We start from the raw sequence: 20,966 nt of genomic DNA on the forward strand, positions 1-20,966 counted from the left end.
GGTCTGGTACCAAAATTATTTCTATGTCTATTTTTCCAAATAGACTATGTGCTCCTTGTTGGCAAAAATCCTATCCTGTCATTTATCTTTGTACCTCAGAAGCTAAGGGTAAATTATAGCTTATATAGACTGAACTAAGCATCCTTAAGATACATTTGCAAAAATGCTCACTTGATCTGACCATTCAGTGGACTAAAATATTGACTATAATTGTCAAATGGTTTCATCCATCTCAAATGCTTACCTATAGCACTTTTGGAGTGGGATTATTTTATTTGAGTCATTATTTAAAAAAAAAAAAAAGCAAAACTCCCAGTATTCTACAGTAGTTAAAGGAAGACAAGTTCTGGACTCTAACAGGCCCAGTGACGTATTGCATATCCTCAGACAAGTTACCTTGCTAGATTTTGGATTTTTTTCCTGAAAAATGGGGATGTAATATCTGTTTTATTGCACTATTGGGACATGTATTGGATTTGCTATGTCACCTTGATTAGGCTGAGATCTGTGTTTTTCAGACACCTGTTTCCTATATGATTCAATACAAGATTGGGCAAAAAAAGAATCTGCATAAAATTTGGGAGGCAGAAATGAAGCAGAGGAGAGGGGAAGGACAGGTAGATGATGGTGATGGAGCAAGACACAGTCTTCTGGATCCCAGTGGACACTGACTTTGCTCCGTTCCATGTCTAGTTTGTCTTCCTGACTGCTGACTCTGCTGACCAAGCCCACCACTAGATGCTTAACTGTACCCCCACAGGGCAGCAGCTTCCTGTGTTCCTCTCCAAGAACTTCCCCTTTGCAATGCATCTTTGGCAAGTCGATGCATTTGTCTTTTCTGGTTTCTCTTCAAGCTCTGCATTCCCCACCTGAGCCAGTACTTCAGGAGAACTAGTGGCATCTCTGACCCTCCAACATCCTCTTCCAGACTTTCACTTTCCTGGCTCCTTGCAGGGATATGTAATAAACCTGCTCTCCTGAGAAAGCCTGATTTGTAGCCATTGCTGATTTTGTGGTATAAATACTCCCTGCTTTCAAGTTCACCAACATTAAGTCCCTGAACTCAGAGTTGGAAGAAAGGCACGTGAGTATTAGCAGCCCATGCAAGCCAGCTCCAGTCAAATAAGCCCCTTCCACTCAAACCAGTCACAATGGCTGTTTCCCCAGCTGAACTCTGACTCACAGAGGGCGATTAGGAAATGGCAGGAATTGTGCATGATATAGTTCCTGGCACACAGTAAGGGCTCAACAAATTAAAGTTATCATGTCACGAAACCAATCCTCCTCTTGTATTTGGATTTGAATCTGCTAAAGACATGGGTCTACTTGCAACCCACAAAGAAGAAAAAAAGACATTCCTGAAATAGCAGGATTTTCCAACTAATGTGAGAATCATTTTTATATAGATTAGCACAGGGTTGTTACCTTATTTACAAATTAAGTAAACAAATTCCATTTTCTACAAAACAAATGTGCTTTAAGTAAATAATGGAATGTTTTGTACATGTGACAGTAGAAGGTTACGATCTATGAATATTGAACAGCAATATTGTAGTTAACATTAAATGGATATCTCTGGAAAAAATGTATAGCTGCCGAGTCTGTCCAGAAGCTTCTAGCTCTTTTCCAATAAACTTAATAACAGACAAAGCCTGTGTAAATTTAAATTTAAATACTGCCTTTCCCCCTCCCCTCCCCTCCATTCTCTTAACTGCACTTTCTGGCTCTGTTGCTGTGGCCACAGAATGTAAATATCCTTATCTCAGCAGCAAAGCACTTTCAAAATTCAAAGCACTTGACATACAGAATTCCTTTTCTTCCTTGGCTTCTCAAACAGCATTATGACTTAGAATTGCTTTTAATTTTAGAAAAGGGTTTTGAGGGTTTTCTGTTTATAATTTTCGTTTCCCTGCTAAGAATGACTAAACTAATGCTTATTTTGGAATTGACTGCATGTAGATTATCAAACAGTTAACTTAGGCATGTAAACATACAGTAAAATACTCATTCTTCCTCACCTCCAAACTGGCGAAACTTTTAGCCAGGTGTTACTAAAAGAAATATCCCTTCACTGATTCTGTGCAAATTCTCTTTCATTCTTTGTCCTGAATCTACTTTATTGCTGATCCACTTCTTTGCTTTAAAAATTCTACCTCTGATGCCACTGTGCTCTGCAAAGGATGCTTTCTTGTATCAGGAATTTCATTCAAATGATAGGGAATTTTTAGTTTCTCAGTCAATAACTGTTCAAAATTTATCTTTAAGTCATCTGAGGATCTTTGGTTTCCCTTAAAGTGCACTCTCTCTACAAATAGTGGCTGACTCTAATAGTCATTCAGAAGTGACTTTTCTTTCTTTGTTCTAATCTCTGTCACTTTGAACTGCATTGTGACAAAGGGAAGGATTTTATAAATCCTGGCTTGGATAGGAGGGGACAGAGGAGGAAAACAACATCTAAGCTAACTATAACCTAAACAAAATGTTACCATTGTTCAGAATTCACTACATTTATCTTATTTCCTGTATAAAACTATCAAATATGAAGAACTGGAAATCATCTCAGGCAAAGAAATAGCATGTGTGAATGCCTGGAAATGAAAGAAAAAATACTGCAATTCAGTTTCAAGAATTAGGCAAAGATAGAACTGTGGTGGTAGACTTCACAATGCAACAAAACACAATGATGTTTTCTGCCCCTGACCTTGGATTGGTGGAGTCTCATTGTAATCTCTTGCCTGAAAAAGGTTAACCAGAAGGAATGGAGGAAGGCACAGCAATGGAGTGAAGCTGAGAAATGAGGAAAGAGTGACATTGCTTTCTTTATATTTTGCAAAAGAATGGTATCAAAATGGCTGCCTCAAAATGGCTGTACTATACTGTTGAAATAGTTTTGTATATCAAGCTGAGGCTTTGGACTTTGTCTGGCAGGAAATAGGAATTTACTGGATGATATTTAGCATTGAGGTGATATGAGTAAATCTGATTTCAAGAGCAAGACTGGAGTCAAGGATCCTTGTTGCTACTGCCAAAAACCCATGCCCAAAGTGGGAGGAAGAAAAGGGCAGAGCTTAATAAGAAATTGGATTGTCCTTCTAAGGCTGGTGGCTGCTTATGAGTACTCAAAGGTGGCCTTTGGTGGAATATGGGTGAATTGGAATATGGGTGGATTTCTACTTCAAAGGGAGATCAGAAGGTAATGCAGAGAAGAGAAGGAAGATCATCCACCTGAATCATCCTTTCCTGTTTACCACGGACTATTCTCGAACTGCATGTTGAACTCAGCCTTCAACATATTGAATTTGAGATGCCTATGGGTTAACCTCATAGACTCACCACAAACACATTAAGATGATCAGGCCAACACCATTTTTCCAGGGTCTCTCTGGTCTTCTCTACCCATACCTCCTGAGGATCTCTGAAGGTCCCCTGTATTTCTGCCCATCCCTTAAAGAATGTCACCTCCATATCCTCAGCCCTGTTCTGTACTCCTACTTCCTACTCTTCTCAAGGGAATCGCCTACTATCCACGCAGAAATGACTCCCAGATCTACAACTTCAGTTCTGATTTCTCTCCTGAGGTCCGGACACATACATCTAGCCACTTGCAAAGCATCTTCTGTTATCTATTTCTCAGGGACCTCATCTCCACACAGGCAAAATTTAATGCATCATCTCTCAACCCACACAGTTGCAACCTGTTTATCTTTCCATATTCTCTCCTTTCATCATGATCCATCTAAGCCAGAAACCTGGGTTGTCATCCTTTCCACTCCCTCCTCTCATGTCCAACATTAACCGGACACCAAATCTTATGAATTCTGATTCCATCCCTCTCTCTACCTCACTTCCCTCCTGTGCCCAGCCTTAGTGTAGTCACTCCTGTACTTTTCCACCAGCCTCCCACTGGGATCGCTGATTCTTTCCTGGCCCCTTCCCAAATTGTCTTCCTCTAGGTGACCAGGCTTTCTAAACTGAAAATCCCATCATGCCACCACCATGCTTGAAATACTCTTACTAATCCTTATTACCCAGAGGACAAATCACAAACTCCTAGGCAAGGCACTAAGATCTTGAACGTTCAGATTTTGCCTTCTCTCCACCTTCATTTTATAACTCTCCCCACTTTGCTTCTCCTCCCTGTATGCCTTGGTGTTCTGTGCTCCACTCTGACCCTGTCCATTCAGGATTTATTCTACATGCGTCATCAAGGACACCTTCCCTTATGCCTCCAGGCAGGACTTGGTGCTTTCTTATTCAACCCCCTGCAGTACCTCATGCCTCCATCAATTCTTGCACTCCTCTCATTGGTAGATGTGTCTATTTATTTTGTCCCCTCTTAGGCTATAATCCCATCCAGGGAAAGGACCATGTTCTTCTATCCAACATTTGGGACAGTGCTTGGAACATAGTCATCCTTTAATAAATGTGCATTAAATCAATAAATGAACAGATAAATATAAAGACAGCAAAGAAAGATTCACTGGTATACTCTTCTTGGAATCCGCCTCTGATTTCTCATTCTCTCATCTTATGATACAACATTTACTTTCATTGGGAGCTTCCTGACAGCCAATGCAGAAAGGGAAACAATAAAGAGTATGGTGTCCCCGCTCTGAAAAAAGAAAAACTTTCACTTCTTTGATAAAAACAGACTTTTTCCTGAATACATTTTTAAAGGAATTGATCACATGAGTTCTTGCACAAGGAACATTGAACAACATAATGGGCAGTATCTTTAAGCAGTTTTTACAGAAGCTACAGAAATATTCTTCACTTCACTGTTTCTGGTATTAATGGATTTTTTAAAAAAAATATAAAGACCTAACACTAAAACATGATGCATGAAAGAGTTTTTACTGGGAAAGGCTAAGCTAATGAGCACTACATGTCGATGTTTCTGGTGATCATGAATACAGCTCAGCACACATAGACAAGAAACTGCACACCTATAAACTGCACTTCCTCAAACATCAGTTGTCTCAGCCAGGCTTCAACAGGAGCTAAATGACAGCCCAAAATTGGATTCTCTGGTGAGAGCCTAGAAAACTCCCACTCATTCAAGGGTAGCTATTTGTAGCATGTAAACTCTTGCCAGACTGAAAGGAGAATTTGGCCCAGTGAATAAAAATATGGAAAATAAATGCTCAGAAATTGACGGAGGAGGACAGGCTCTGGACTGATTGTCCAACCACACCATTTGGTTTTATTGCACTTTATAGAAGCATTCAAAACAAAAAGTTATCAGTCTAGGGCCTTATCACTGACTCAAATGCATACCAAGGCATAAGAAAATTTCTCTTTCTGTGGCTTTGTGTCAAAAAAGTACTATTCACTTTTCCCCCAGTGTCTATCTACAATGGCAAATATGAATTCATTAGGAATTAAATCTCTAGAAATGGGATTTGGAGTGGGGGGGGATAAATTGTCAAAGGAAGGGTAAGATAAAAAACTAACAATCCTTCAGAATGTTAAACATAATAGACGATTTCATTTTAGCCATTTCCCCGCTTGCAAGTAAGAAGCAGCCAATAACAGTTCAAATCAGACAGGCATCAGGCCTGGCAGTGCAGCTGCAGACTTCATCAGTTCCAGTTCCAGCATTGTTCTAACAAAAAAATCTGAGCATGGCAATGTTGAAATTTGGTTGCAAGAATAATCATTGAAGGAATTATCAGAATCCAAGAAAGATTTTTGCAATGATGAAAAAAAAAAATACACACACACACACACACACACACACACACAATATATATATATATATATATATATATATATATATATATACACTTGCAATAATTATTTTCACATCTAAATTGGCCAATTATTGAGACCCCTGATATAAAGAAAATAAAAGAAATCCAACTTCTAAAATAAAGCTACTGGAAAAATATCAGCAAAGCAGTTTTCCAGAGCAAAGTAAGTGGATGTTGCTTCAGTATATTGATTGATATATAATCCAAACATATTGACTTATGTGTAATTAACAAAAGAGTTTAATTAATCTGCTGATTGAAAATGTCATCAATCTTATTCAAGTGAATTTTAATTCAAAGATAATATCGTTACAAGTATTATGCAAAAGTAATTTCATTTAATTAATCATAAAACTTGTTCTCACATATGCCTTTAGCTTCAATAAATCATAAAATAGATGACAAATTTTCTTTCTAGGAGAAAATTAAAGATATCAATTTGAAGCACTTTATTTTATATTATTGCTTGGTATGTTCTGAAATAAAAATTAAATGTTTCAAAAAATATCTCCCTTCCTTTTCTCTCTGCTTACATAGTCACATAGGATGACAATTCTTTTGTGAGCATTCCTGTATCTCTGAATAAAATTCTCTCAATTATTTTAAAGGAAGGGCTATGTTTTTTCAGAAGTGAGGAATAACTGAGTTTGTTTTTCTGAAAACTTGGCAGAAAAACAAGAACCAGCTACTGAATAATCATTCAAATGACAAGTCTTCATTAGGTTGAATTACTGAGATGAAACTATTTTAGTAATTGTCATTCTTCTCTCATCCCATATAGCAAGCTAAAATGAGCAAAATACACTTTGGGTGTAGAAAGCAGATCCCCCAAAGCCAATTAATGCTCCCAAGCTAGTAGGATACTAATTAGCAATTATTTCTGCCCAGTGATGCCCAGGCATCCTGGGTTGCTATATTTTCCCCTTGTCTAGGTATTTTATTTCCTAAACCACCAGAGTACACTCATTAAATAATGATAGTTTTTTTCTGAGGTATTTTAGAGAATACATGTCTTTACTACACCAAATGTCCTCTTTCTTCATCCCTGAGAAAGATAAATTGTGTGCTGATAAGGAAAAGCCAAAACAGATATAGGCTTAAGATAGAGACTTTTAATCAATGGCAGTAAGTTATAATTGAACAGTCTGAGAAGGGTGAAAAGCAGTACGAATAGCTAGGTGGAAAGGAGAGGCAGAGATGAAGGTAGAGATGTGAGGAAGAAAAGGGCAGAGAAAATGGAGCAGAATCACTGTTTTTCTGCCTCTCTCTTTCTACCAATGTGAATCAATTTTCAGTTCATACATTGAGACATAATTAAATCAAAACTCACTTTCCAGGAGCTCCAAAGTTGCTCCTTGATCCTGTTGTCTTTAGTAATCAAAAAGTCAAGAGATCATCGGTGGTCGGAGGAAAGGGAAATCCAATTTTAAGGAAATTCTAGTACATTTTCAGGATGTCTAGATTGTGACCTTAATTCTCATTTGCTCTAAGCACAATTTTTCCTAAAATAAGAAAATAAATCCAATGATGCTTTTTCTTCTCCAAAGTTTAAAATATATGGCTGGTATAAAAATACCTTTTTTATTCATAGGCAACAAAGTCAACTGCACTGATAGATGAACGTTCTTGGAGGTTCACTGGTAAACAATGGTCCCAGGGCCAGCACATTTTTCTAGTGAGGATTACATAATTTTTACTTGAACTACATTTAACAAGTATTTATTCAGCACCCTTTATATACAAGGTAGCATGCTTTGAATTATAGGAAAATCGGATATTAAATATTCTCAGCCTTCAAAAATTTTAGAATAATGAGAATGAAGGGTAAAGTAAGACAAGTAGACACATTAACAAATGACTCCATAGAGACAAAATAAGGTAGGACCCATAAAAAGATACAAACAAAATGAGGTGTGGTGTCAAGGAGGGAGAGATGATACCTAGTTTCTTTGGAAAGATTCATTCATTCATTCATTCATTCAAAAAATCATATCATACAATCTGCCCATCAGCTATATCCAGTGCCAGAGCCAGTACACAGGGGTGAACAAAATAAGCAGAAGAAAAAAATAATAAAATAGCAGCTTGAATGAACAATGTGTTTTTCCTTTCAGTGGCTTATTACATATCTTTTTCCACATGCACACTAATACTGGACATTGTTTTATTTTTTAACAGACAAAGGAAAATGTTGTTCCCTGTTTTAGTTGTCATTTTCTGGATAACTAATGAAATAAATAATTTTTTGCATTTTTTATATTTATTGTTCATTCATATCTCTACTAGGATTTGTCGTCTTCTATAGCTTTTGAAATTTTTTTCTCTTTTCTTGTCTTTTTTTAATCATTTGTAGGGATTTTTATTGTTCTAATACTGATTCTTTATCATGAAAGCAGAAAATATCTTCTAGCCCATCACTTGTTTTAATCCTTGTTTATGGAATATTTTTGCTTTGATGGAGTCAAATTTTTCTATCATTTACTTAATTAATTGTGCTTTTTTATCATTTTAAAGAATTTTTTAAGTTCACATTTTTCCTATGTATTTTCAAGATATTTTCCCTAGTAGATTTAGAGTTTCATTTTTCACATTTTTGGCTGAAATTTGTGTATGGCGTGAAGTAAAAAATCTACTTTCTATTTGTTTTCCTTGCAGAAGGTAATTTGTTTCAACACCATGTATTTTATAGGGTATCTTCCCCACCCCCCACTGATTTTGATGTCATTTCAGTAACAAATCAAGTCCATGCCTAAGTCAGTTTCTGGGGTCTCTGTGCTATTCTCCTGATTTACCTATAAATTCCTCTACCAGCCATGTGTTGTTTGCAATCTAATAGCTTTGTAGTAACAGCCTGGCAAAGTGGATACCTGCTTATTATTCTTCTTTTTCAGAATTGTCTTGGCTTATCTTACATCCTTTTATATCCATATGAATTTTAAGAACACTTTATGAGGTATGCAAAACATTCTATTGAGATTTTGATGCAGATTGGGAGTGAGTTGCATTTATAAAAAATACCTTGGGGAAATTTTTCATCTTTAATATCTAGTCTTGCCATCCATGAATATTTTATATCTCTAATTTATTCACATCTTCTATGTCCATCAGTAATATTTGATAATTTTCTCCATTAAGATCTTACATATTTTATTCTCTGTTTGAATTTTTTAGTTTAATTTTGTTATTATTATACTTTAAGTTCTAAGATACATGTGCAGAATATGCAGGTTTGTTCCATAAGTATACATGTGCCATGGTGGTTTGCTGCACCCATCAGCCCATCATCTACATTAGGTATTTCTCCTAATGCTACTTCTCCCCTAGCCTTCACCCGCCTCCCACCCAACAAGCCTTGGTGCATGATGTTCCTCTCCCTGTGTTCATTGTTCAGCTCCTACTTATGAGTGCGAACATGCAGCATTTGGTTTTCTGTTCTTGTGTTAGTTTGCTGAGAATGATGGTTTCCATCTTCATCCATGTCCCTGCAAAGGACATGAATTCATCCTTTTGTACAGCTGCATAGTATTCCATGGTGTATATGTGCCACATTTTCTTTATCCAGTCCATCATTGATGGGCACTTGGGTTAGTTCCAAGTCTTTGCTATTGTGAACAGTGCTGCAATAAATGTACCTGTGAATGCAACCTTATAGTAGAATGATTTATAATCCTTTGGGAATATACCCAGTAATGGGATTTCTGGGTCAAATGGCATTTCTAGTTCTAGATCTTTGAAGAATCGCCATACTGTCTTCCATACTGGTTGAACTAATTTACATTCCCACCAACAGTGTAAAAGCATTCCAATTTCTCCACATCCTCTCCAGCATCTGTTGTTTCCAGACTTTTTAATGATCACCATTCTAACTGGTGTGAGATGGTATCTCATAGTGGTTTTGATTTGCATCTATCTAATGACCAGTGATGATGAGCTTTTCTTCATAGGTTTGTTGGCTGCATAAATGTCTTCTTTGAGAAGTGTCTGTTCACATCCTTCAACCACTTTTTAATGGGGTTGTTTTATTCTTGTAAAATTTATTTAAGTTCTTTATAGATTCTGGATATTAGCCCTTTGTCAGATGGATAGATTGCAAAAATTTTCTCCCATTTTGAAGGCTGCCTGTTCACTCTAATGATAGTTTCTTTTGCTGTGTGGAAGCTCTTTAGTTTAATTAGGTCCCATTTGTCAATTTTGGCTTTTGTTGCCATTGCTTTTGGTGTTTTAGTCATGAAGTCTTTGCCCATACCAGGGACCTTACATATTTTTATTACGGTTTTTCCTAGCATGTTTTAGTTTTATTAATGTTGTAAATAGCATTTTGTTCTATATTATTTTCATTTTATTACAGTTTGTCAATTTCTCCATGCAACTCTCAATTTTGCTTTAATTTGGGGCTATATACTTAGGTTCATGTTCTTTGTGGATTGTTCCTTGTGTTTGTATAAGTTTTTTCTCTGTGCATTCTCTAGGTTTATTCATCTTAAATTCTATTTGGTCTGGCATTTATATTGCTATGCTAGCTTTGTTTTTGATTCATAATTGCCTGGTATATCTTTTTTCCTCCACTTAATTTTAATCTTTCTATATTCTTTTATTTCAGAGTCATTTCTTCTAAACCATACATTCACACATTGATAAACTGCTGCTTAGGTTTTTTGTTATTGTTGTTTGGTTGGTTATTTGTTCGTTTTTTAACTGCTAAGACTCTGCCTTTTAATAAGTGAGCTAAATCTCTGTTTTTGTTTTGATTGCTAAAATACCCAATGTAACAATTAAAATGTTTCAGCTTCAGGCAATAAACAATCTCAACTGATACCACTTTAACAATAAGGAAATGCATTACCTTCATAACCAGTAGTCCAGAGGTAGGACAAGTTCCAGGTGCAATATGATCAATGGCTCAATGATGCCCTCAAGAACCTAAAAGTTTCCACTTCTCTACTTTGCCCCTCTCAGCTTCATCCAAGGCTAGGTACCCTCATGGCTGCAAGGAGGCTGATGGAGCCAAAGGAGCTACAAGCTTCTAGCAGGAGGAAGAAAAAAATCCTCTCCCCTGACCAGGCAGGATAAATTATTCCCTTCAGTTGTAGGCCAATTTAGGACACATTTATCTCCCTCCTCTTCCCCACACAGCAGAATCTCCAGGACTATGTCATTGTTTGCTTGGCCTGAATTCATCATACACAATAGAACCAATGTCAATATGTAAAGTCGGCCTCATTGTTCATACTGTTAGAACTCATTTCTGCCATCATCGCTGGTGTTTTCTATTTGCTATGCTTCATTTATTGTTTTCTCCTGGTTTCTGTTAATTAATCACATTTTCTTCATTTCCTTTATTTTCCTTCACCCATTTAAAGTTATACAGCCTATATTTGTTCCTTTAATAATAATTTTTCATATATATGTATGTATGTGTACACACACACACACACACACACACACATATATATATAGAGAGAGAGAGAGAGAAAGGGAGAAATTTGAATTTTTTCCTTCAGAGGGACAGTTGGTACGTATAACTCTTTCTTCCAAACTAAATTCGGACTTCTGCATACTTAACCTCTCTTCAGAAATCCCTCACCTAACTCCTCTGTTATTGTGCTATGGTGGGTTTTTTGTTTGTTCGTTTGGATATTTTGGTTTCATCTTGTTTGAAGCATATTATGAGCAATATTACTATTATTCTCATTGATTTTGATGTCAATTTAAATTTACCACCATTTATTCTCTTTCCTTTTTTGCATCTCACTTTTTCCCTCAGAATACTTTTTTATTCAAACTAAAGTTTATCATTTCGTAATTGTTTTTGATGACAGCAATACACTAATGTTACTGTGGGCAGTATATTTTTTACATTCTAGTAGGCCTAAAATATTTTTATCTTACCTTCACTCTTCTATTTAATGTTTCAAATCAGCAAAACAGCAGTTGATACATTTCCAAGAAGCACAAAATATCCTCTGTCTTAAATGCTAGGTTGAGTCAGCCAGGCGTGGTGGCTCACGCCTTTAATCCCAGAACTTTGAGAGGCCGAGGCGGGTGGATTACCTGAGGTCAGGAGTTTGAGATCAGCCTGGCCAACATGGTGAAACCCCCTCTCTACTAAAAATACAAAGATTAGCTGGGTGTGGTGGCAGGTGCCTGTAATTCCAGCTACTCAGGAGGCTGAGGCAGGAAAATCACTTGAACCTGGGAGGCAGAGTTTGCAGTGAGCTGAGATCATACCACTGCCCTCCAGCCTGGGTGATCATCTGAAAAGAAGAATAGATAAATAAATGTTAGGTTGATTCATTACAAATTTCTAGCAACCCAAATATTTTCCCTCATAACTTTGAAAATATACCCACTACCTTAGGATAATTATTGCTGCTGAGAAGAAGTATGCCACCACTCTTATTGTGAGATTACAGTTACCCTCTTTATTTTTCTCTTTATTGGCTTTTAGGATTTCTCATTATAATTGCTATTCTGCATTTGCACTGTTAAATGTCTAGGTGTGGAACTCTGGTATATATCTATCTAGCTCTAGTTATTCTACTTCTTAGTCCTCCAACTGGCCAATTTGACAGTTGCTCGACCAAAGCACTATGAGCTTAACCAGCCCCAGACCAGTTTTTAAGTGAGTTTATGGCTTCAGAGTTCTTATATCACACAGGCAGCATATGTTTGGGCCCCAAACCTGTGCAAGACACAGTCCTGAAACTGTGACCCAGCCCTGGTAAGATTATTTCCAACCCCTGTCTGAGGCAGAAGCTTGCTTCAGGCTACAACTTCTGTCTAGTGGACAGTGTTATTTTTTTCCCTCCCTGTAAAAGAAGTGGGGAGTGGGGAAACACATTTGTAGCCCAAAGCCTCATACGAGGAATCCAATTTCTGGGTCTACCCTGACCCAGAGTTTATAAGCAGAACTTTGTCGCCGTGATGATGTTGAAAACATAGCCGCTGATGCCTATGTTGATGTCAAGCCACCCTTGAGCAAGGTGATTGTCTCCTACTCACTACTTTTCGTTCCCCTTTTGATTTTAGCATTGGAGAACTCCCTTCTTGCTTTGAGGTGTGACTTTTTTGAATGTTTAAATGTCTTGCCTAGGATTTCTATGAATTTAGGTTGGGAAGCATATTTCAGTGTGTTCAATCTATTCCCTTGTCCAGGAAATTCCTTCATACTTGTTACCAATGTTGGAAACCTCGGAATCACACAGGATTCCTTCCTGTCTCTCGATCAGTTACAAACCCTTATTTATTCTATTCCTAAAGCTCTTTCAATTTTACAGCCTGTTTTCTAAGTCACCTTTACTGCTGCCAAAGCCAGTTCCTTAGTTCAGGCTGCTAACTTTCCTGACCTGAAAGCTTTCTTTTTAGTAACAAACCCCAGGGTGTGCTTAAACAAGGAAGGAGGTATTCCTGTCCCTCTCCCAGCTGTTCTCCTTGATCCCTTCCAGTCCAGTTTGTACAGTGACAGTAAATTGAGATATCTTTTTGAAATATATTTTTCTGGTTATAAGCGTTTATTATTCAATAAATACTGTTGAGCCATTGGTTAGGCTTTTGGGGAAAAAAAACTTAGCTTCCAATATTGCACTGTGTGCAAAAACAAACTCTTTGATGTTCTGGAAGCTATAAAAGCAAAAGGAAAAATATAATTTTGAAATTATTCTAGTGTAGGAAATTCTTTCCTAAGCAGGAGGCAATACCAAGAAATCATAAAAGAAACTGTCAGATGTACGTTATATAAATTTTAAATTTCCTTATAGTAAAAGTCAAAATAAAGTCAAAAGAGAAGTGTTATATTGAAAGAAATTATTAAATAGTAATTAAAATGACAGAATTTACCATTCAAATTATATAATAAACTTCTATAAATTAAGATAAATATGAAAGTCTCAATTTTTAAAAAGAGAAGGGAAAAGAACCAGCAACTTACAATAATAAATTCAAATAAGCAGTGTTCACAGAAGAAGATTTTCAACCTCATTCAAAATAAGGAAAATGAATATTTTTAAAATTTAAGCCCAGCAATTTCAAAGAAATTTAAAATATTGATAATTTCAATCTTTGCAAAACAAGTACAAGAGTAAATCACTGAGGCTATTTTCAAAGTCATTTTTGAGTACATTTTTTAGGATTTTAAATTCTATACTCTTTGATCAAACAATATATTTCTAGAAATCTTAAAGAAATATTTGAATATGGGCACAAAAATGTGTGAACAAAATATCTTTGAAGTGATTCTTGTAACAACACTTTATTTTAGCATTTTCTCTAAAGAGGAAGTGGCTAAAATAAACTGTTTAATTCATTCTATGGAATACTATGAAACCTTTATAAAGAATTAGATACCCACACATAAAAGACTCCCAGAACATTGTTATTGTGAAAAATATAAGTCACCAAAGACACAGCATGATTGTATCTGTTTTTTAATTAACAACTTTGAATCACAATGTGTGTATACAAATGTATGTATATGTGTGTGCATATGCAAGCATGTATGTGCGCATGTCCATGTATACATACCCACAGATGCATAGAAGGATAAATGAGGGACTGAACAATAAACCATACCTATTGGGAGGAACGTAAGTTGATGAGGAGAGTAATAAGAAAAGCCAACAATTTCTCCATATATGTCTAATTTTTTGAATCTTTTAAATAAAAATATAATTATGCAACAATTACATAACATTTTCTAAAACAAAAGTTGAATGACAATTTTGAACACACCAAAAAGGGCAAGGAAAATTAATGTCACTTACAATCCCATCGTGACCTTTCGCGAATGAAAATCTCATCACTCTATGCAGTGATCAATGACTCCCCATTCCCTCCCAGATAAACAGCTAGTACTTTAGCCTGTAGTGCTTATATCCCTGTCTCCTTCCTAGCTTCATGTCCTATTCTCCCCAAACTTGTAACCTCACATCTGATCAGGACTTAAAATCTTCTGAATACACCTGCTATTTCTTCTGCCTGAAATACAATCTCCTACCCTTGTCTGGCTAGCAAAGTCTTGTTCGTCCTTTATTCCCTTTTCTGTTTCAACATGAAAGTGTTTTTGTTAATGATTTTCTCTCACACTATGAGGTTAACTCCTCTGTTAGGCCATCAACAGTTGAGAGAAGGGATGACTCAGTGCCTGCTCCTCCTCACCTACCTACCAAATCACTAGCACAAGAACTGGCTCACACTAGGCCACATGCCAAATGATGAATTGAGAAACACAAAAATGTAAGGACTCAGCAGCAACTGCAGCAGTGGAGACTCAACTCAAAAAGCACTACATTGCACTACCATGGAAGCTGACTGTGTTTCATGTCCTTCTCAAGCAACACCTCACACCTGGACAGCAGAGAGGTGGAAAGGGGGAAAATGCACCAGGGAAGGTTGCCGACAAAGAGGGCAAAGGATCCCCATTCACTCTGCCATGATGCTGAGCACATGGTTCAGTGGCTGTTGCAGCTGGTGAGGGAGCCAGAGCTGAAGCAGAACTTCTGGGGGCTAAGGTGGAGGTAGGCTTAAAGGTAAAACATTCCAGAGTATTTTTTCCCAAAGTAAGCAAATCAGTATTTATTCAGGGGAGAAAAGTCATCCGTGGTCAAATGTTTGGGAAACACTGAATAAAGATGGAGATAATTCATATTAGTAAAATTTCTCAGGGTCTTGAATTTGGTAAAGTGTTTTATTGTGGATCTTCAAAAGCAGGGTGCTGTACCAATTTTTACCAAGTGTATTTGACATCATGTATTAGTTTGCTAGGGCTGCTGTAACAAAGTACCATAAACAGGGTGGTTTAAACAACAGAAATTTATTGTCTTCCAGCTTTGGAGGCTGGAAGACCAAGATCAAGGTGTCAGGAGGATTGTTGGTTCCATCTGAGGGCTGTGAGGGAGAATGTTTTCCTGCCTTCCCCAGCTTCTGGGGGTTTGCTGGCAATCTTTGGCCTTCCTTGGCTTGTAGATACCTCTGATCTCTGCCTCATGTTCACATGGTGTTCTTGTGTGTGTGTCTATCTCCACATTTCTTTTATAATGAGGACACCACTCATACGAGATTAGGAGCCTTCCATACTCCAGTATGACCTCATCTTAACTTGACTAATGCACCTGCAACAACTCTGTTTCCAAATAAAATCACATTCGGAAGTACTAGGCATTAGGATTTCAACATATGAATTTGGAAAGGGACACATTTCAAGCCAAAATGCACAGTAACCATTTGGCGTAAAACATGTAGCAGAACTGGTATCCACTGAGCTTACTTTTAGTAAGATCTGCCTAGACTAGAGATTGTGTCACAAGGTTCAGCCAACTGAGAGCTAAAGACAGGGCTCATTCACTGAGTCCCTAGAAGGTACCAGGCAATCCAAGAAAAATAATATTGTGTAGGAATTTTACAAATGAGAAAACAGATTCTGATCATTCAAGATACTAGCTAAAAGTGACGAGGCTGAGATTCAACCCAAGGTCTGTGTCACTACCAAATCACCACTCTCTCCACTCCAACTCACTGCTTCTCAAAAGAATATGAGCATCATTAAAACGAAATCCTTGTTGTGGAAATAATGGGGTTATTTTTCCACCCCTCACTAATGCCTAATCCATATTGAAAAGTGCATGAGATCTGAAACAAAGCAAAGGCAGTGAGGCTTTCTTCTTATCGTGGAAATAAATCTGTTTAATACATATGAAGCACTCCTGGTTAAATGTTTACCTTTTGAACCCTACACTAAAGGAAATGGTTTCTTGAAGCTCCGGCTAATCTTTTAGCAAACTGTCAAACTGAAAACTTGGGTGCTTCTTGATGAGGATTTTAACTGCACTATTGATTATAGTGCAGCTAGAAACCGTTTTCAGACTTATCTTCATATGATTTAATTGACATTGAGAGGGATTTTAATTGAAACGTTAGACTTCTTCAGTAGAACCACCCTTTGTTTCTAGCAAGGCAATCTAGCTTTTATGTTTTTAATCGCCATCTGTTGTTCAATAAATGTCAAATCGTTCCTAATGGTCTCTCTAAGCATAGGGTTGTTTTTTTTTAATTTGCTTTTGTACTCAGTGTTCGTTATGGGCAAATGAGTCCTTGCCGTAAAAGAGCGACATATCTCATGGTGCTCCAGTCCCGTTAGAAGAAAAAAGTGATTAGAAATAAAGAGACAAGAGAAATGCTACTGCCTTTTTTTTTTTAATTTCTTCTCAGCAGTGGAGAGATTTAGAAAGTCTATAAAATGTTGCCTCTCAGCAGTGCTAGTGATTTTAGTTCTATTCAAACCATTAAAAAAAAAAAAAACAGAGATCTCCAAAAATCTTTGAGTCACTTGAATTGTCTCAAATGATAGAGACTAATATATAACAGAGGGTTAGCAGAGGGAAATCCACTAGACGCAGCCAAGTTCAAGATGTATCGAAGAGCTCTTGACTTCATAAGGCAACAGAGAGCTTTTTAAAGCTGTGACTATTTTGTTGGAACAAAGCAAAAATGATACACGAACCCCATGACTCAAGTTCCCCCATGGACTCTGATCTGATCCATCTCACTCTCCAGAGGTGAAGGAAGAAGATGGTCACCAACTTCAGACGATGCTCAGTAATGGGTGGGAAGGAGAGAACCTCCCCAGGGAGATGCAGAAAATGATGGAAAGAGACGTGACAGTATTTTGCTTTTCCTCCTCAGTTTTCTCACACAAAACATTCTCCATGAAATGTCCTCTTCCAACATTAAGTAACCAAATGACAAATGACACCAGCTCTCTGGAGCCCTGGAGAGCCCTATGGATAATTATGTAGCTCTTGGGAAAAGGGAGGGGGTGTTTGTGGAATGTGTGTGTATATCAGGTCACAATCAGCTTTCTAACCAAGAAATATGCTTGATTGCATGGATCAGCGTTTATAATATTCTTCAAGGGCTGGGAGAAGTATATTCTAGAAGGTAATTAGAATTGGTTGAAATACAGGGCTATAAATGGGTGACTGGTGAGATTTTACAAGAAACAGATTATAACTCAACATTCTAATGACTTTTTCTTTGGAGAAGGTCAGCAAAGCTATTAACAAGGGAAGTGGGCATGCAGAGTTCTCCATCCCATACTGTGACTGAACTTTGAACAAATCCTTCAGCAGGATTCTGACTCTAATTATCCGGACTAGCTGCCTTTCCTCAAAACAGGAAGAGGGACTAAATGGGCATCTGGCTTTCTGATGGACCTTCTTCACTTTTCTAGTTATCTTTCCCCAAAGGGACAAGAATAAACATGGGGGCAAGTTCATTTTTTCAGGTGCTATGGCCAAAACTCATTGCCATGATGTAAGGCTTTGGGAAACCTAACGGCTAGGGGTATGTAGGGATAGCCTCTCTGAAGTGAAAGACAAGTTTAGTAAAACAATAAGTTGTTACAAATTAAAGTCCCCCAGACCCGAGTAGAATTTCCCATACAAAGTAGGGGAGATGAGGCTTCGTAAGAGTTTCTCTAACAACTAGCCCCTACCTGAGACATGGGTGAACACACTAACATGGACCACAGGCCACAGTGAAATTTAGAAGAAGTACTCAACCCAGTGCTCCAAGTTGAGAGCATGAGGCTGGATAATTTCCAGATAAGCCCGACTTCCCCATTGCTACCTTGTGTTCTTCATATTCACATCAACTAGACTGCTCATTTGGTTTAAACTATATTCAGAGAATAAGTTGATTTACTCTTATTTCCCTACTCCCCATCCTTCAAAATCAAAATAGTGCCTGGAACCTCAACAAATGCTTGTTAAATTTAATTACAAACTGGATGATTTCAGAGGAGCCTCAGAGTGGCTTTGAGCTCCTTTCAGACTATCCTGCTCTCCCCCCAAAATTTTGGAGGTTGGAGACGAATTCCCCTTGGACTTCTTTCTGATTTTTCTAGAAAGCCAGAATCTGTCTATCCTTTTGCTCCTCTGGAATCCAGCACTGACTCACATGATTGATATAGTTTGGATGTATATCCCTGCCCAAATCTCATGTTGAAATGTAATCTCCAATGTTGGAGGTGGTGGCAGGTAATTAGATCATAGGGGTAGATTTCTCATGAATGGTTTAACATCATCCTCTTGGTGCTATCTTTGCAATAGTGAGTTCTCCTGAGATCTAGCCATTTAAAAGTGTGTGGCACCTCCCCTTCTCTTGCTCCGGCTTTTGCCATATGAAGAGCTACTCTCCGTTTGCCTTCCACCATGACTGTAAGCTTCCTGAGGCCTTTCCAGAAGCTGAGCAGATGCCAGCATCATGCTTCCTGTACAGCCTGCAGAACTGTGAGCCAATTAAATCTCTTCTCTTATAAATTACCCAATCTAAAGTATTTCTTTCCAGTGATGCAAAACCAGACTAATATAGTGATCTTGACCCTAGGCCCCTCCTTCTGCAAGCCAAAGGCCAAGATAACCACCAGAGTCAGTATCAACAAAATCATCCTTCCAGCTGTAGCATTTCTTTCCCATGCTACCAGGCACCCTCACCAAACTTAACGATTTGGTCCCAGACTCTAGAATCAAAGTGTTGTCTTATCAAAAGTCAAAAATGTGAGGGACAAGAGAGAAATATGTCTCGGGCCATCATATCTTCCTGACAGTATTATCACTCCCTTAATAATGATTATTTCTATGATGTCCTATATTATAGATGTCTTATAATTGCCCTATGTATGATTACTTATACTCTGTCATGTATAAGTCCATCATTTCCTTTATTTTCAACTCTAGATCTTGTGAACATTCATGTTGGACTCAGCTCTTGTTGTTATCAGCTTCCATAGAAATGGAGTTTTAATAGACAGGGTCCCCTAGCCAAACTCCTTTATATCAGTAGTAAGCCCAGCCTTAGTCCTCAGATTCCCAGGTCCACCCATGTCCTGCCTCGGCTCCCCTGAGGTTGGCTTAGTTCCTGACATCGCTGGCTCTGGACATCATGCAGTCATGCTCTGGGGATGGTTCTCTGTAACCAAGGTAACAATACATTGCCTTAATTACTATTTAAAGATGCTTGTTGTGTGAGGATACCAGGAGAGCTTTTTCAGCACCCCTGCTGTTAAGAATTCTAAAGGTTAAGGCCTCCAGTAAACTGTGATTAGGAAAAAATCAACAGAATAACTACATAATCATCCACTATATTTAGTAGGCGAGCAATTTCCCTAGTAACCTGGCAGCTCTACCCCGCAGCCTTCTTCAACCCCTCAGGAAGTCTCCTGGCGGAACACGTGATGCGTTTCCAGCCTAGCACCTGGAGCAGGACCACGGGCCCTGAACATCTCAGCATCTCACCTAATAAAAGAGAGTCCAGCTCCAAAAGAAAAAGAAAGAAAACAATTTACAGAAAAATGGTTGGGTGAGGTAGTGCTGGTTCATAAGCAAAACTGTTATATAAAATTCCAGCCAGTCTTTCTTCCCTCAGGTTCATGCCAGATACAGCCCCATTTCTTAGAGTGCTGAAAAACTTGTAGCAAGTGTTCTATCATGTCTTCCACATACGGTGGGCTCCTTTTTCTGTGACTTTCCTGCCTTTCAAGAAATCCCTTTCTCTTCCTTCCAATGCTGGTCTGCTCTTCTTTCCCCTCTCCCCCAACTCAAAAAAAGAAAAAAGATGGTTTTCAGAAAGTCTGTCATGTATACCTTGGTGTGTCCTGAAATTCACTTATGGGAGGGGAGAAAAGATGATTTATTGAGTACTTACCATGTGCCGGGAATGGTTCTAGGGCACCACATATATTACTCTATTGAAGTCTCACAACCATGCAATGAGATACTTTGCTATTATCTAATTCCCATTTTACAGATGTGAAAACTGAAGCACAGAAAGACTGAGAATCTTGCCCAGGGTCACACAACTAGTAAGTGTCTGGGCTGACTGCAAACTTCATACTCTCAGCCTCTAAACTATTCTATTTTTCAAACACTTTTCATTGCAACCAGCCCTCATTTATTAGGAAAGATTGAAGTAGAATGCATGTTAAATCTGGCACCTTAGAAGCACCTTTCAATCCTGCCTGTGCTCTAGCTATACCTGTTTGTAACCTGTGGATTACAGGCACCCGGAAGAGAAGAATGGAGACAGAACAGGGCCAAGCTTGTTTTCTCAGTTATAAAGAGAAACTGTGAGAGCTGCCCACTGGGACTTTCAACCCACTTTTCTCTGCCCCCAGAATTACATCACAATAGAGGGGCAGGGCTCCCAGACCCCCTGGTTTCC

This window comes from Callithrix jacchus, chromosome 1, assembly GCF_049354715.1.
Source record: "Callithrix jacchus isolate 240 chromosome 1, calJac240_pri, whole genome shotgun sequence".
NCBI lineage: Eukaryota > Metazoa > Chordata > Mammalia > Primates > Cebidae > Callithrix > Callithrix jacchus.